Source organism: Macrosteles quadrilineatus, unplaced genomic scaffold (assembly GCF_028750875.1).
Source record: "Macrosteles quadrilineatus isolate MER2022 unplaced genomic scaffold, UCM_ALF_1.0 Scaffold_1__1_contigs__length_201487025, whole genome shotgun sequence".
Taxonomy (NCBI): domain Eukaryota; kingdom Metazoa; phylum Arthropoda; class Insecta; order Hemiptera; family Cicadellidae; genus Macrosteles; species Macrosteles quadrilineatus.
Genome location: NW_026542594.1, coordinates 76,585,068 through 76,591,067, shown reverse-complemented (window position 1 = coordinate 76,591,067; position 6,000 = coordinate 76,585,068).

The following is a 6,000-nucleotide window of genomic DNA, read 5'->3' as shown; positions in this document are numbered from 1 at the left end:
TCAACACCAGCCGGCCGGACTATTGACAAGATTTAAGATTCATTAATTTTCAATGCCGTTATCCTTCACTTCATTTTCATATCTTTTAACTTCTCACTATAAATATTTCTTGCATTTTCATTGTCATATAGCATGTAATTGTTGCCATTTCTCGTATAAAAATCGTTTAAAAGATTTAAATAAATAAATGTTTAGGTTATAAATTACGATATCGCAGTTGTCAGTCAAATCAAATCAAATCAAATCCATTTATTGCCATCAACACTAAAATACATGTATAGCAACGTCATACAATTACATCACGGTATATGCATTAACCTACTTAATATGTTCTACAAATTCTTTGACCTTATACACACATAAATCACACAAAATCTTTCTAATAGTAAATTTAAATTGTCGTATTTCAAGACATTTAATGTGAGCAGGTAACATATTATACAATCTTTTGCCAAATTCACTAAAGTTATTAATTGTGGTCATAAAATTACATTGGTTTGGACGGAGAAAAGTGTTTTGTCTGGTAAAATGGTTATGAACTGAATCATTTGTAGGGAAATCTCTAATATTATTTTTAACATACAGTAAACAATCTAAAATGTACAGAGAAGTGACAGTTAAAATTCCAAGTTTCTTGAATAATGGCTTACAATGTGTTTCACTGTCAACATTGAATATTGCCCTAACAGCTTTCTTTTGCAACAGTTTCAGCTTTTTAATACTACCAGAATGGCCCCACACAACAATACTATAAGACAAATGACTTTGAATGTGAGCAAAATAAATGGATTTCAACACATCTATACTAACAAAAGGTCTAAGTTTTCTAATCATAAATGTACCCTTGGCAACTTTTTTACAAATCATATCACTCTGAGAATCCCACTTAATGTTAGGCTGTACTAATACTCCCAAAAACTTAACACTATCTGAACAGGTACTTGATAAACTAAATTCAATATTCTGTGTTTTGCTACTGTTTATACACAATGAATTGGCAGCAGTCCAGTCCTCGATTACAGAGTTAGTAGTATGTAGAAGATTTTTAATTAAGGAAGAACATTTACAATTTATCAGGACAGCTAAATCATCAGCATACATATACGATTTAATATTATCATTACTTAATGCAGTAGTTAAATCATTTATATAAACAATAAACATAGTAGGTCCTAGAATTGATCCTTGAGGTATGCCTGAATGAACAGAGAGATATGAAGAGAAGCATCCATTATAATACACAGATTGATATCGGTCCATTAAATATGATTGCAAAAAATCCAAAGATGTCTGATCAAAACCATAATATTTCAACTTTTTTAACAATATATCATGTGAGATGGTATCAAAAGCTTTGGACATATCAAACCAGCTACCTAATACTTTGTTTTTAGCATCTAAGCCGTTGACACAGTGTTTCATAAAACTAACAATAGCATTACTGGTGCCCCTGTTAGGCCTAAAACCAAACTGATCATCTGAGAACAATGAATTTGTTTCAAAATACTTAATTATTTTACTATTTAACAAAACTTCAAATATTTTAGAAAAAACAGGAATTATTGACACTGGGCGATAATTACAATAATTATCGTATCCTACCATAAAATATCGTATATATGGTAGACCTGACTGAAGCGAGCAGCTGATGCCATTCCCACAATGCAACATTCTCTTCAATTATAAGCTATGCCCCAAAATCAGGATTATAAGGTATGACTCAAAATCAGGATTATAAGCTATAGAACAGAATCGGAATTATAAGCTGCGCCACTATTTGACCATTATAAGATGTGAAACTGAAAATGTGTCATACCTTATAACGTTTTAGAGAAATTGTGGCATAGCTTATAATTTTTCGTGAAAGTGTGGCATAGCTTATAACTGATTATAAGCTATGCCACATTTTCAACATTATAAGCTATGGAACAAATTCACGATTATAAGCTATGACATTATAAGCTATGACACCCCACGCTAATTAGTATTGTAGTATTGGGTATTGTCATCTGAAAGGAACTATTTGTTAGTGACATGGTTTCAAAATTGTAAATTTTTGTTTACATGTTTCGGTAAATATGCATTTTAGGGTTTGCACGCGATTTTTGAATTTTTTTTCATTCTACTCGAAATTTAACGCTGATTCCGAAAATGACGTTCTTTTTCCGCGGAAAACGACCATAACGCGGAAAAACGACCAAAAGGACAAAAAACTCCTTTTTCACCAAAACACGTCATGTGGGTACTCAAATTAACCGTAATATTAAGCAGATCACGACTATGTAAGAATCTTTTGGATCCGAGGTCAAATAAGCGAGATTTTCACGTAAATATGCGATAATATTTTGGATTTTTGCTCCAACTTTTGTCTGTGTTAAAATACCAGCTGATCAGGATCAGCTGGTCATTATTTTATTGTAATTGTTTATATTTTATTTTAACAGGTAAAAGGGATGATAGGCTACTAAGCATAACCTAACCTAACCTAACCTACAACAGTTATTCTAAAATCATCTATTCGACGAGTCAATGCAGGAGTTCCAAAACATTCAATATTGGAACCTGATTTGTTCAATCTGTACATGGCAGACATCCCTCTTCCAGAAGACGCCTCATTAGCTCTGTACGCCGACGACACTGCTATCTTGTGCCAACATTCCGATATCCACGAGGCCACATATTCTCTGCAATACTCTGTGGACGTTCTCGTTGATAAGTTCTACAAGTGGAAATTTCAACTAAATTCAACTAAATGTGAGACCAAAATATTTTCCTTGAAAAAAAAAACATACATTGCCACATTAAATTCAAAGACATGGTAACTTTCTACCGTGGAACCCTGATGATGACCAGGCCATAAAATATCTTGGAGTATAACTGGACAAAAAGCTCAATTGGAACTACCACGTTAATAAAAAACTATCTCAAGGTTATGCACGCCTTGCAAAGCTTTTTCCTTTGATCAATAAAAATTTACTCTAAAACCAGCTTGTGCAATTTTAATATATAAATCAATAATTCGGCCGTGAATAACATATTCATCACCTAGCTGGGGATTACCTAATAAAAAAAATAAACTATAAATAACTGTTGATTTTTTTGCCAGTAGTTTTGTGCATGGTTTATTTGCTTTGTTTATGTGCATAATATGGTTTGCTTTTTGATTTCTGAAAACCTGTATATATTACGGTATTTACAGGGCCGGACTTACGACCGGGCAAATTTTCCAATGGGGCCCTAGGATTTCAGTTTGGGGGGGGGGGTCCTCCAGTGGGATTAGGGGGTCCTCCCCCGGGAAAATTTTCTAAATTTAGGCTTCAAATAGAGCAATTTAAGGCCAAATAAGCAATAAGTTCTATATAAAAAATTTTCTTAAAATATAACTATTTTAACATATTTTTATATACAGCATATTTTAATTTTATACACAAAAATAAAAATGTATTGCTTTATAGTACCAGTGACGGCATATTTGGTATGGTATCATGATAGGCTGCCATAATATATTTGGATAAGAAGTATTGATATATTTTTGTTTATTACGTATTTAAATTATCGATTATTGCCGTCGATTCGTATGGTTTTTCAATATTACTACAATATAGGTGTGATTATTTTATTTTCATAATGGTTTTGGTACCTATGGCATTCTCGTTTTTATAATATGTTAAAGTCCTAGCATGAAAAGTACCATTGGGGACTTTCAAGTTTTGAGGAGCAAAATCTTGCAATGTCTAATAAACACTCACAAGCTAAGTATTTATATGAGTAACTGAAAGATGTTTAAATGGATCCAATATCGATTAATACAACACAAACATAGCATTGAATACAACATTACTCACTTCAGCTTTGTTTTTGTACTGTTAGTTTGCAGAATTACAATAAAATAACACAAAAGTAAGACAATTTCAACCAACTTGACGTGACCACTAGTCTAAAAGGACAAACTATGGGAGTAAAGTGATTTAAATTGTTTTGGATAGGCGATAAGGCATTTTATGTGTGTGTATGCGCGTGCGTGAGAGACAGGACTAGACAGGATCCCTTATCAGCTCATTATCATTTATTGTTGCAGCTGCTTCTGCTTATTCGCTTATTTACGATTTCATACGACAACGCTCGCCCAATCCCAATAAATGTAATTTTTTGTTAACATCAGACGACTCTAGTTGTTTTAAAGTGTCTATATAGATTTTAAAAATCTTACTGGTGCTACAGTATATGATTTTGACTCCAAAGACTAAATTGGAGATCAAAATTTGGACGCATAACTTAATTAATTACTATTTAACAAAACCTTTCAATTGAACCGATAATATACTTCTACCCCTTAAAATCCTGATTGGTATATACTTAGAGGTAAAAGAAAAGAATAACATTTAATAAAACATAAACGGAGCAATGTTTTTATTTTTAAAAGTATTTGAACTCCAGTGAATCTCCATTTAACACAATTCAATTTTACAAGTTACGTTCTACGTTGGGACAAGAGTTTTCATATTTATTGTATTTTTGCCCCAAGCGCGGGACCCCCTTCAACTCATTCGCCGCGGCCGTACGTTCAGGCGAGCGGCTTCATTGAAACTGAAACTTGTCCGTCACAGCCACATAAAACATACTATAACCCAGAATGCCAACCGCGTGGTAAAAAGCATTAAGTGTTTTTGAGAGAGCTTTGCCTGTCAATCGTAGGCAGCGCCACCAGCGTTGCCATTCACTCAGCATAGCAACGCTGGTGGCGCTGCCTACGATTGACAGGCAAAGCTCTCTCAAAACACTTAATGCTTTTTACCATGCGGTTGGCATTCTGGGTTATAGAAGTATGTTTTCTGTGGTCACAGCCTAGCACATATGCTCAGCTCATGTAAACCAGGCCTAAGCGTAGGGCCCAGTGCAACTCTGAGAAAAAGTCCCTTAGGGTCAAGAATCTCATTCCTAGTAATGCCTAAAAATGCACCTAACAATAACTTTAAACATAGGATAGCGAAAATAAAAATAAAGCTGTTACAAAAGAAGGCCATTTGTTAAGTGTCTGATCAATTTTCGAAGTTAATGATAAAAACTAATGTACAAAGGGGGCCCCTGTCGGGGCCCCCCTTGGCCCGGGGGCCCCGGGCGTTCGCCCCCTTCGCCCATAGGTAAGTCCGGCCCTGGGTATTTATTTATAGTGTATTGGCGATGCCTATTGCCATGGCCGCCTTTAACTCCCTATTGCGTGTACATGCTTAATGGAAAATAAAGATTTTAATTTTCACTAACCTATTTTTTGGATTCCTCAAGAAAGAGTGATTGTCAATAAAGGCCTGGGTTAGGTTGAGTTGTGTGTGAATTTGTTAGATTACAGTTTTGGTAGGTCTAGGCATAGATAAAACATACTCCCTTAGTAGATTTCTCATCCTTATGGAACAGCTGAAGACAATTTTATTGTTAGTTCATGTACGGTTTATGTAGAGGTCGTGTTTTGTTTACAATTTGTTTCCCGTTATTACAGCCATTTAAAACCTCGTTTAACCAAATAATACGATCTAAACATAAACAATAACTTGTCCCCTAGTTTATAACCAAACAGTAAAGCACAAATCAAGAAATTAACCCTAAAATAATAGAAACAAAGTTTCGTCGACACTAGCGCCTTTGTGTCACGTACATGAACTAGACACGAAAAACATGCTTCAAAATTTACAATGGGATGAGAAGTCTACTTGTGTTGGTTAGTCTATGGTCTAGGTTTGTAGGCTCAACCTTGTGTTGGTTGGGCCTTTCCCTTTCAGTCGAGTTGAAGTCTAAGCCTTTGAAATAAGTTAAACAACTTATCAAAAACAGTGTAAATTAAAATTGTCTTGTTATTATTATGGAGAAAAAAAAACATACTGTTGTAGCTTGCTTGTCTACATATTTTAATGGAGTTTGGCAATTTTTGTTCATACTAAGCTATCAATAAATACATTATTATTTTAAAAAACTAGCATAACTATAATAGGCACTTTTCATTATGGA